The sequence below is a fragment of the Hippopotamus amphibius genome, chromosome 2 (genome assembly GCF_030028045.1).
Source record: "Hippopotamus amphibius kiboko isolate mHipAmp2 chromosome 2, mHipAmp2.hap2, whole genome shotgun sequence".
Lineage (NCBI taxonomy): Eukaryota > Metazoa > Chordata > Mammalia > Artiodactyla > Hippopotamidae > Hippopotamus > Hippopotamus amphibius.
In genome coordinates, this window is record NC_080187.1 from 216,580,448 (window position 1) to 216,592,852 (window position 12,405).

General features: G+C 38.5%; 1 protein-coding gene across 9 annotated transcripts in view; it reads left to right on the forward strand.

The window, feature by feature from the left end:
* The first annotated feature begins 844 nt into the window (after nucleotides 1–844).
* SCAPER (S-phase cyclin A associated protein in the ER) overlaps nucleotides 845–12,405 on the forward strand; it is a 445,755-nt gene continuing 434,194 nt past the window's right edge. For 8 of the 9 annotated variants that reach the window (XM_057723485.1, XM_057723488.1, XM_057723489.1 and 5 more), the window contains exon 1: nucleotides 845–930. The gene's annotated coding sequence lies outside the window, so the exon portion shown is untranslated. The remainder of the gene's footprint in view (nucleotides 931–12,405) is intronic. The other variant, XM_057723493.1, reaches the window with a different exon arrangement.

The window sequence follows — 12,405 nt, forward strand, 5'->3', positions numbered from 1 at the left end:
TCAGGAAGCCACGGATGTTTATCTACTTTATTTATTAACTCCAAGCATCTAGAATAGCATCTGACATATAGTAGGTGCTCAAAAAACACTTGTTAAATAAACGAATGAAAGAGCAAGTTTTCTAGGAAGGCAAGAGGGGAGAGGAGCCAGAAAAGCCAACAATATGGCTCCTGCCCTCACAGCACTTATAGTCTAGTCGTGAGGTAGACTCCATTAGATTCCATAACTTCCTGCTTATTGTGGGTAACAAATGAGAGGGAAAGGTAAAGAGCTCGAGTGTCTCAGCTGCATGAAAAGTGACAGGGGCGGGGGAATATTCATGTGATAATTATGGGCCCTGTCGTTCAGAGCGCTGATTTAACATCGTTAAATTACTTAATTCCTATGTTTATTTTGTCTTTGAAGTAGGGAAAACACAATTGTTAGGTCTTTGTACTTTGAGCCTTTCAAGCCTGGCTCACAAGAGGAGTCGAATAAAGCTTTGCGGCAGAGAGCAAACTGTTTTGGCTCAGGGCCGCTGCTTTTCTGAACCGCTTTCAGAGTTACAGATTTTTGAGGCGTACCTCTAGGTCCTTTATCTATGGGACAGACTGTGGTGATAAGGAAGGTAAAGGGAAGGGACTGATTCCGAGAAAGAGAGAGAAAGAACCGTGTGATCAAAAGCGCGTGCAAGCGCTGCCGAGGGAAAGGAACAGCTCCCGAGAAACAGCCGCGCCGGGCCACGAAGCACACCCACGCCCTGCCTCCCGCCCCGGCGCCCTTCGGCGGGAACCGGGCTGCGCTTGCGCGCGGACTGCCCGAGAGTGGAGCCGGGAGAGGCGCGGCCGCAGCTGGGAGTCACGTGGTGCGCCGGCCAGCAGCCCCGCCCCGCCCCGCCCCTTTCCCGGCGGGACGCTCGGAGCTGTGCCGAACAGCGCAGGGCGGTCAGGGGTGAGTGTCCGCGAGGGGCGCGCGTTGCGCAGACCTGGGCGGCCCTGGGCTGGGGTGCGGGCCGGCGGATTGCGTAGCGGGGGCCAGGGGACAAAATGGCGGCGGGGTACGCCCTTTCACCCTCGCTCCTCACCTGGGAGCCCGAGCGGAGAGGGCAAGGGAACACTGCTGGGGGAGGGGAGCCGCGGCCACTAGGGAGGGCCCTGGGGTCCCCTGAGGAGGCCTGGGGGCGGGGGTGGGCGGGCTGCGGGCCTGCCCTGAGAGCTCAGCTGGGGGTGCGAGCGCCAGGGGACTCCGCGCACCCCGTCGGCCGAGAGGTGGGTGGGGGGCTGCCTTACACCCTCAGAGGGGCGGCCCGGGTCGAGGCTTCTGGAATGTCCAAACTGCGAGGGGCTAGCGGAGGAACCGCCCTCCCAGCCTTTCACTTGACAGGTGATCGTCATCTCATTCTCATTGGGGTTTACCACGCTTTCCCTGCACATTGACTCGGGTGTTAGCTCTGCCCGGGAAGCAGGGCGGGAAAGGTCTCTCCATCTTACGAACGCGTAAACTGAGGCCTGGAGGGGTAAAAAGTTTAACCAGAGCCTGGCACCTGGGTGTAGTAGAACCAAGCCTTCTGCCTCTCTCAGTGCTCCCTTCCCCGCACTTCATTCGCGCCTTCCCTCCCCTACCAGTGAGGGACGGGATTGTTTGAAAGCAGGCAGAAAACTGGTCCTCCAAGCAGCACCTGCTGCTGTCAAGTGGCTCCCGCTGAGATGGAGCCCGCCCGCCTGAGAGCAGCTTCCTGTTGTTGGTGAACTGTATTCCTCATTCTATTTGTGCCAGGTTACTCTAACATGAAAATAGCTGTTCAGTATAGTCATCTTACTGAATAGATAGTAATTCCTTATATGTATCATAGTTTGTTACAGTTTACATATTGATTTCACCACCATTAATAATTTCATTCTCATAAACAGTCCGAGGTGGAAGGATGGGATAAGCGTTATGCCATTTTACCAGTGGCGAAACTGAGGCCATTACTTGCCCCAGATCCCCCACTGGTGAATGTTTCATCTGGAGTTAAGTTTTCAGACCTAAGGTTGGTGTTCTAACCAGTGTCCCACTCTGCTTTGTATTGATACTCTGGCCCTTGTATTATTTTTTTTTCTGTTAACTATGTCTTTTCCTCAAAATGTGTTGGTGCAGATTGATTTGTGCTGCATATTGAAATGATCTTAATAATATCCACTAAGGGATTAATATTTTAACTAATCAAAGAATCGATTTTTAATATGATTTGGAAAGGTGTCTTTGTGGGAGAAAGTGTGGTATGATGGCATTGAAGGCAAACTTATCTGAATTTGAATCTCAGCTCTCCTACTTGCTTTGACAGGTTAATTTTTCTGAGCCTTGGTTTCCTCATCTGTAAAATATGGATATTATTATCCACCTAATGAATTTGTTGATAGCAAGTAAATGAGGTGTCTGTAAAGCTTTAGAACTGCTCCTGGCCCATAATAAACACTCAACAAATGCTTGCTCCTTTCCTTTTCTCCCCACTCCCTTGAGCTGCAATTTTTTAATTCACTAAAATTCTCTAAACCCTGGTGGTTTAGGTCAATCTACCTGGTGTATTATGCATGGAAGCATAATCAGTGTTGCTATATAAATGCAGTTATGAATAATTTGCTGATTGGGCTCCAAAGGATCTAGTGTTTTAAATATAGACTTCAAAAATGTTTGTCCGTAACAGCTTCATAAACATTTAAGAATCACTAAAATGTTGATTTGATATTGACTTTATTAATTCCTGCATGTAACCACTTTAATGTTTTAAAGATAAGATGCGGGGGCTTGAGAGTCTGTCTTTCCTTTCACCAGCATATCCAACCACAACCCAACCTAGTTTAAAGGAGAAGCGAAAATTCTTCGGGAATTACATGGGAACATTCTTTAAACACTTAGAAAGTGATGGTGGTATTTAGTGGGAAGTTAAATAGAATTTTCTTTAATGGTGCAATCTGACATCCATTGTGAAATTGGCATTTCTGAAATTGTGTCAAAGTGAAAATGTCCAATGGCTTGTATAACAAAATATATGTCACCAATAAACAGTTTTATGCTGGGATGGTAACCGTTTCCATAAATGTGTTTGGCTTTGGCAATAGGTCTTATGGAATATAAGCAAAAAGATCTACAGTCCATTGGTGGAGACAACCTTAAAAAAATACTAGAAGGAAATGATTTATAGGCAGACTTTCCCCTATAAGTGTTTCCCCTGTGACAGGAAATACTAAAGATTTCATGAAGCTTTGCTAAAATAATTACTGCTTTTTGATGATGACTTCTTAAAGTAGTAAGTCTGTTATGTATTTTGAAAACGTGCAGTGAAGAGAATAGAAAAATTAATTGTTATGTACCAATCTGTTTCATGTACCTATGCGTGGACAGTCTTGTCCCATAAAACCTATCGCTCCCCATTGTTTTGAAGCAAATCTCAGACATCATATTTCATTCAGAAAGATTTCTCTGTGAAGCCGGCTTTTTTTTAAATCGCTCTTTTTTTTTTTTAAAGCTCAATATTGGAATATAACTGTTTTACACAATTGTGCCAGTTTTTGCTGTACAACAAAGTGAATCATCTCTATTTATAAGCCAGCTTTTAATATACTGGAAAAGAGAGGTGATTTTGATATTTTCAAAGAGGCATGCCAGGTTCATGGGAGAAAATAAATGCCTCTTAGTTGCTGTATTCATGGTAGTCAGTATAGGAGTGATCAAAATTAAAAACCTCATTAAACACCTCAGAATTATAAAATGTCTATAGTGCTCTTCAAAATTCTTATCTTACTGTAACACACTTATTTTCCATTTAGCAAATGTGAAAAATTACTGATAGTTTTTGAATATGTTGACATCAGCATTGTTTAAGTGCCAGTCTCCGAAAAATAGATACTCAGATTTTCTTATATTTCAGAAAAGGCAAAAACATGGGTGATAGATTTTTATGAGCATTGGAGAGGAACAGATTGAAACCCTGATTTTTTAGAATTTATTGAAAAACATGAGACAATTCATAGATATACTGTCCTGACTTAAGTTAGTTGGGCCTATATTTTTTAGAGTAGTGCTACTAGTAGGCTTCTCACTGTTTTGGGCCTGCCACTTGATTCTTGCCGTTTCAGAACCCGTGTGCCCGAACTTGGATAGAGAAGAGAGAGGCCTTTCCTGACACTTGAGCCAGTCTTCACTTTTTTATCTCTAGGACTCTCAGGTGTCTCTACATCCTGGGACTGCAGGCCAGGGTAGGACACGTGAGACTTAAGTTCATCATAGGCAGTGGCTTGTTCAGAAGCTTTGAGCCCAGTTAGTCCTAGTGTTCATCCCCTGTTTACTGACTTGTTTTGTTTTTTGTGCTCCATTTTTCTGCTTGGCTATTGTTTTGCTGTAGCCTGGAGTTCTCAAATTTAACTTGAGTAGCACTGTCAATATTTTGCCATATCCAATTTTTTTAATATTAGCTAATTTTTCATTTATGGTAGTGTTGTAAGTTTTCTTTTAAAATTTAAGTAAAAATGTAGTTCTTTTTATAGAAAAATGTAATGTAGATAATAGTATGGATGGTAGTTATGGCAAATATGAAGCTAGTAACTGATTAAAATTTTGGAAATTCTAAGTTTTTTTTTTTTTTTAAAAACAGCTTTATTGAGATATTTCACATAACATAAAATTCAGCCATTAAAGTGTACAGTTCAGTGGTTTTTATTGTATTCAAGGAATTGTGCAACCATCACCACAATCAATTTAGAACAATTTCAGTATCCCAGTATGGAACCCCATAACCATTAACATTTATTCCCTATTCCTGGCTTCCTTCCCCACTTTTCCATCCTACTCCCTACCTCCGCCCTAGGCAACCACTAATCTACTTTCTTTCTCTAAGAAGTTGCCTATTTTGGCAAATAGAATCATGTAGTATGTGTGTTTTTGTATGTGTCTGACTTCTTCCACTTAACATTTACAAGATTCATCCATGTTGTAGCATGTATCAACACCTTATTCCTTTTTTTAAAATATGTTTCAGGTGTACAGCATTATGTTACCATCTGTATACACTATATAGTGACCACCACCACAACTCTAGTTACTATCTATCACCATAGAGTTGCCCCCTGCTTCATCCCCCCACCGCTGCCTATCCCCTACACTTCTGGTAACCAGTAATCTGTTTGCTGTATCTATGTGTTTGTCATTATTTTGTTTGTTCATGTTTTTGTTTTTGATTCCACAAATGAGAAATCATACAGTTTTTGTCTTTCTCCTTCTAACTTACTTCACCTAGCATAATACCCTCGTGGTCCATCCATGTTGTTGAAAATGGTAGGATTTCATTCTTTTTTGTTACTGAATAGCTTTCCATTGTGTATGTATATCACATCTTCTTTATCCATTCACCCATGGATGGAGACTTAGGTGGTTTCCTTATCTTGGCAATTGTAAATAATACTGCAGTGAACGTAGAGGTGCATGTATCTTTTAAAATTAGTGTTTCCTTGTTCTCCTGATAAATACCTGGAAGTGGGATAGCTGGTTCAAATGATAATTCTATTCTTAATTTTTTGCAGAATCTCTCTAGGGTTTTCCATAGTGGCTGCACCAATTTACAGCCCTACAAATAGAGTATAAGAGTTTTCTTTTCTCAGCATCCTCTCCAACATTTGTTATTTCTTGTCTTTTTGATAATAGCCATTCCCACAGGCATGAGGGGATAGCTCATTGTGGTTTTGATTTGGATTTCCCTGATAATTGGCAGTGTTGGACATCTTTTCATGTGCCTGTTGGCTGTCTGTATGTCTTCTCTGGAAAAATGTCTGTTGAGATCCTCTGCCCCATTTTTTTAGTTGGCTATGTTGGGTCTTTGTTGTTGTGTGTGGGCTTTCTCTAGCTGCAGTGAGCGGGGGCTACTCTTCATTGTGGTATGCAGGCTTCTCATTGCAGTGGCTTCTCTTGTTGGGGAGCAGGGCTCTAGGGATGTGGGCTTCAGTAGTTGCAGCACCTGGGCTTATTAGTTGTGGCTCATGGGCTCTAGAGTGCAGGCACAGTAGTTGTGGCGCATGGGCTTAGTTGCTCCATAGCATGTGGGATCTTCTCGGACCAGGAATTGAACCCATGTCCCCTGCATTGGCAGGAGGATTCTTAACGACTGTGCTACCAGGGCAGCCCCCCTCTGCTCATTTTTAAATTGAGTTTTTTCTGTTGTTGAGTTGTATGAGTTCTTTATATGTTTTGGATATTAACCCCTTATCAGATATATCATTTGTGAATATCTTCTCCCATTTGGTAGGTTGCCTTTTTGTTTTGTTGATAGTTTTCTTTGCTGTGCATAAGCTTTTTAGTTTGATGTAGTCCCATTTGTTTATTTTTGCTTCTGTCTTCCTTGCCTTTGAAGTCAGATCCACAAAAACATCTAAAGACTGCTATCAGTGAGATTACTGCCTGTGTTTTCTTCTAAGAGTCTTATGGTTTCAGATCTTATATTCAAGTCTTTAATCTGTTTTGAGTTAATTTCTGTGTATGGTGCAAAATGGTGTTCTAGTTTCAGTTGTGTGTGTGTGCTTATCTAGTTACCCAACCACCATTTATTGAAGAGACAATCCTTACTGTATTCTATGTTCTTTGGTCCTTTGTTGTAAATTAATTGTCCATATATGAGTGGTTTATTTCTGAACTCTCAATTCTGCTCCATTGATCTGTGCATCTGTTTCTGTGGCAATAACTCACTGTTTTGATTACTGTAGCTTTATAGTATAGTTTGAAGTCAGGAAGCATGATACCTCTAGCTTTCTTCTTCTTTCTCAGGATTGTTTTGGCTATTCAGGATCATTTGTGGTTCCATACAAATTTTGGAGTTGTTTGTTTCAGTTCTGTAAATTTTGCCATTTGAATTTTGATAGGGGTTGCATTGAATCCGTAGATCACATTGGGTAGTATGGACATTTAAACAGTATTAATTCTTACAGTTCATGAGCATGGAGTATCTTTTCATTTATTTGTGTCTTCTGCATTTTCTTTCACCAATGTCTTATGTAGTTTTCAGTTTACAGGTCTTTCACCTCCTTGGTTAAATTTATTCCTAAGTATTTTATTCTTTTTGATGCAGTTATAAACGGGATTGTTTTCATAATTTCTCTTTCTGATAGTTTATTATTATTGTGTAGAAATACCACAGATTTCTGTATATTGATTTTTGTATCCTGTGACTTTACTGAATTCATTTATTAGTTTTAATGGTTTTTGATGGAGTCTTTAGGGTTTTCTATGTATAGCATTGTGTCATCCACAAATAGTGACAGTTTTATTTTTTCTTTCCAACTTGGATGCCTTTTATTTCTTTTTCTTGCTTAATTGCTGTGGCTGGGATTTCCAGTACCATGTTGAGTAAGAGTGGTGAAGGTGGACCTTCTTGTCTTGCTCCTGTTCTTAGGTAAAAGTTTTCAACTTTTCACTGTTGAGTATGTTGGCTGTGGGTTTGTCGTATATAGCCTTTATTATGTTGAGGTGTGTTTGCTCTGTACCCACTTTGTAGAGAGTTTTTATTATAAGTGGATGTTGAATTTTGTCAAATGCTTTTCTGTATCAAGATGATCATGTGATATTTATCCTTCATTTAGTTATTGTGGTGTATCACACTTTGATATGTGAATTCTGAACCATCCTTGCAACTGTAGAATAAATCCCATTTGATTGTGGTGTATGATCCTTTTATTGTATTGTTGGATACCATTTACTAATGTTTTGTTAAGGATTTTTACATCTGTGTTTATCGAAGATACTAAGGCCTGTAATTTTTTTTGGGGGGATGGGGAGAGGTTGTGTCCTTGTCTGGTTTTGGTATCAAGGTACTGCTGGCTTCGTAAAATGTGTTTGGAAGGTTTTTCTCCTCCTCAGGTTTTTGGAAGAGTTTGAAAAGGATGGTTGTTAAATCTTTTTCGAATGTTTTGTAGAATTCGCCAGTGATGCCATTTGGTCATGGACTTTTGTTTATTGGATGTTTTTTTTTTATTACTGAATCAGACTCCTTATTAGTAATTTGTCTATTCATATTTTCTATTTTTTCATGATTGTCTTGGAAGATTGTATGTTTCTGCGAATTTATCCATTTCTTCTAGGTTGTCAAATTTGTTGGTGTATAATGATTCATAGTAGTCTCTTTTGATCCTTTGTATTTCTGAGGTATGAATTTTAACATCTCCTCTTTCATCTCTGATTTGAGTCCTCCTTTTTTTCTTGGTTAGTCTAGCCAAAAGTTTGTCGAATTTGTTTATCTTTTCAAAGAACCAGTACTTAGTTTTATTGATCTTTTCTGGTTTTTTTTGTTTTGTTTGTGTTTTGTTTTTGTCTTTTTTTTTGTTTGCTTCTATTTTATTTGTTTACTCCCTATCTTTATTATTTCCTTCTACTAATTTGGGGCTTCATTTGTTCTTCCTTTTCTAGTTCCCTTAGGTGTAAGTTTAGATTGTTTATTTGGGATTTTTCTTGTTCCTTAAGGTAGGCCTGTATTGCTATGAAATTCCCTCTCAGGACTGCTTTTGCTCCATCCCACTGAATTAAGTATGTCTCATTTCTGTTTTCATTTGTCTCTGGGTATTAAATTCTCCTTTGATTTCTTCAGTGACCCATTGGTTAAGTAGCATGTTGTTTTATTGTCCATGTTTCTGTGGTTTTTTCCCATTTTTTCCTTTTGATTGATTTCTAGTTTCATACTATTTGCTTGCAGAAGATACTTGATGTGATTTCAGTCTTCTTGAATTTATTGAGACTTGTTTTGTGGTGTAATGTATGATCTGTCCTGGATAAGGTTCCATGTGCACTTGAGAAGAATATGTAATCAGTTCCTTTTGATGGAATATACTCTAACTGTTGTCTGTTTAGTCTAATTTGTTGTTTTAATCTGATGTTTCCTTATTGATTTTCTGTCTGGATAATCTGTCCATTGATGTAAGTGGGGTGTTAAATTCCCTTTCTGTTATTGTATTGCTTTCAATTTCTCCCTTTAAGTCTGTTAATATTTGCTTTATATATTTTGGTGCTTTCCTGTTAGGTACATGTACATTTATAAATGTTATACTGTCTTGCTGGATTGACCCCTTTATCCTTATATAATGCCTTTCTTTGTCTTTTAATACCGTCTTTGTTTTAAAGTCTATTTTGTCTGATATGAGTATAGCTACTCCAGCTTTATTTTCATTTCTACTTTCATGGAGTATCTATTTCCATCCTTTTACTTTCAGTCTGTGTGGGTTCTTTCTTCTGAAGTGAGTCTCTTGTAGGCAGCATATAGATGGTCTTGTTTTTTAATCCCTTCAGCCACTGTGGGTCTTTTGATTTGTGAATTTAGTTCATTTACATTTAAAGTAATTATTGATGGGTACTTATTGCCATTTTGTTAACTGTTTACTGCATGTTATTTTAGTTCCTATCTGTTGCTTATTTTCTCTCTCTCTTCCCTTGTGTGTTGGTGGTTTTCTTTAGAGTATGTTTAGGTTCTTTTCAAATTTTCTTTTGTGTATTTACTGTAAGTTTTTTCCTTGTTGTTACTATGAAGTTAACATGTAATGTCGTACTTACTTTGTAATTAGTACCCTGTATTAGGTTGGTAGCAACTTGAATTTAAACAAATTCCAAAGCTTTTTCTTTTTCCTACCCCTGACATTTTATACTTTGATGACACATATTACATCTTATTTTGTGTATCTCTTAACTAATTGCATTTATAGTTGATTTTATTATTTTTTGACTTTTAATCTTCATGCTTGCCTTCTAAGTGATTGATCCACCACCTTTGATATTTATTTACCTTTTCCAGTGTGATATTTACTTTTATAAATTTTCTTATTAATTAGTGCCGTTTCTTTTCAGCTAAAAGAAGTCCCTTTAATATTTCTTTTAGGGCCAGTTTAGTGATGATGAGTCCCTTTACCTTTTGCTTATCTGGAAATCTATTGATGTCTTACATAATTCTGAATGATAACCTTGCTGGGTAAAACATTCTTGGTTGGAAGCTTTTTCTTTTTACTTCGAATATGTTATGCCATTCCCTTCTGGCCTCTGAAGTTTCTTGTGAAAAATCTGCTGATAGCCTTTTGGGGTTTCCCTTGTATGTAAAACAAGTTGTTAGTCTCTTGCTGCTTTTAGGATTTTCTCTTTACCTTTAACTTTTACCATTTTAATCATAATGTGTCTTGTTATGTCTCTCTTTTGATTCACCTTATTTGGAACTCCTGGGGCTTCCTGGACCTGGATGTCTGTTTCCTTCTCTAGATTAGGGAATTTCTGAGCCACTATTTAATTTTTTTTGGGGGGGAGGGGCCCTTTCTCTGTCTCTTCTTATTCTGAGACTCCTGTAATGTGAATGTTATTCTGCTTGATGTTATCTTAAAGGTCCCTTGTCATATCTTTACTTTTTAAAATTCTTTTTTCATTTTGCTGCTCTGTCTGTGTGAATTCTATTGTTTAGTCTTGCAACTTGCTGATTGGTTCTGCCTCATCAGGTCTGCTGTTGAACCTCTATAGTGTATTTTTCAGTTCAGTTATAATTTGTTTCGTACTTATATTTTCTGTCTTTTTGTTGAAGGTCTTGCTTTGTTTTTCCATTCTTCCAAGTTTGGTGAGCATCTTTATGATATTACTTTTAACTCTTTATTAGGTAGATTGTTTATCTCTCTATCATTTAGTTCTTTTCTTGAGGTTTTTTCCTTGTTTTTTCAGTTGGAACTTATTTCTCTGTTTCCTCATTTTGCCTAATTCTCTGTGTTTGTTTCTGGGTATTAGGTATATCACCTGTTTCCCAATTCTGAAGGACTGGCCTTATTTAGATGTTCTCTGGGGCTAAGAAGTGTAATCCTGCCTGGCCACCAGAGCCAGATGCTCAAGGGATGTCTCCTAGGTGGACTGTATGGGCCTCCTGTTGTGGCAGGGCCATGGTGACTGGGGTACTGATGGGCAGTGGTATCACTCAGCTGGCCATGAGGCCTGGCTTATGCACGGGGGTAAGCAAGGCTCCAAATGGGGTGTGCTCAGTGGCACTAACATGTTACATGGAGAATTCCAAATGCATGCCTGCCAGTGCTGGCATTAGCAAGGTAGCCTGAGATCACAAAAATGACTTCCACCAACACTTCCTAACTCACTTTGTGAGGCCAATATCACCTTGATACCAAACAAAGAAGATTATAGGCTGGTATCTTTGAGGAACATATAAGCAAAAATCTGCACTAAAGTATTGTTGATTTAGCAAAAAATATTCAACAAACTGAATTCAGCAGTATATTGAAAGGATCATTTACCATAATCAAGTGGGATTTATTCAACACCTACAAATCAGTAAATGTGACATACCACATTAACAAAATGAAGGCCAAAAATCATATGATTATCTCAATAGATGTAGAAAAAGCATTTGACAAGGTTTAATATTCATTTATGATAAAGATTATCAATAAAGTGGGTATAGGAGGAACATATCTCAACATAATAAAGTCTATATATAAAACAAATCTTCATCATACTTAATGGTAAAAAAACTTAAAGCTGTTTCTCTAAAATCAGGCAAGACAAGGTTGCCAACTCTTGCAACTCTTAGTCAACATAGTATTGGAAGTCCTAGCCAGAGCAGTTAGGCAAGAAAAAGAAGTAGAAGTCATCCAAATTGGAAAGAGGAAGTAAATTCATCATTATTTGCAGATGACATGATTTTGTAAATATAAAACCCTGAGAACTCCACCAAAAAACTATTAGAAATAATAAATACAGGGGAATTCCGTTGTGGTCCAGTGGTTAAGGCTGTGCACTTCCACTGCAGGGGACATGGCTTTGATCCCTTGTTGGGGAACTAAGATTCTGCGTGGCCAGAAAAAAAAAAAAAGAAAAAAGAAATACAGTAAAGTTGCAGGGTACAAAATCAAAATATAAAAATCTGTTGTGTTTCTATATGCTAACAATGAGCTAGCAGGAAGAGAAATTAGGAAAAGAATCCTGTTTAAATTACAACAAAAAGAATAAGATACATGGGAATAAGTTTATTTTTTTTCCTTTTAAAAAGTTTTATTGAGATATAATTGACATACAATAAACTGCATATGTTTAAAGTGTACAGTTTGATATTTTTTCTTAGTCATCTATTTTATACATATTTATATGTGTCAATCCCAATCTCCCAATTCATCCCACCCAAACTCCCACCCCTGCTTTCCGCCCCTTGAGGTCCATATGTTTGTTCTCTATATCTGTGTCTCTATTTCTGCCTTGTAAAGTGGTTGATCTGTACCATTTTTCTAGATTCCAGATATATGTGTTAATATACGATACTTATTTTTCTCTTTCTGATTTACTTCACTGTGTATGACAGTCTCTAGGTCCATCCACGTCTCTGCAAATGGCCCAATTGCTTTCCTTTTTATGGCTGAGTTATATTCCATTGTATATATGTACCGC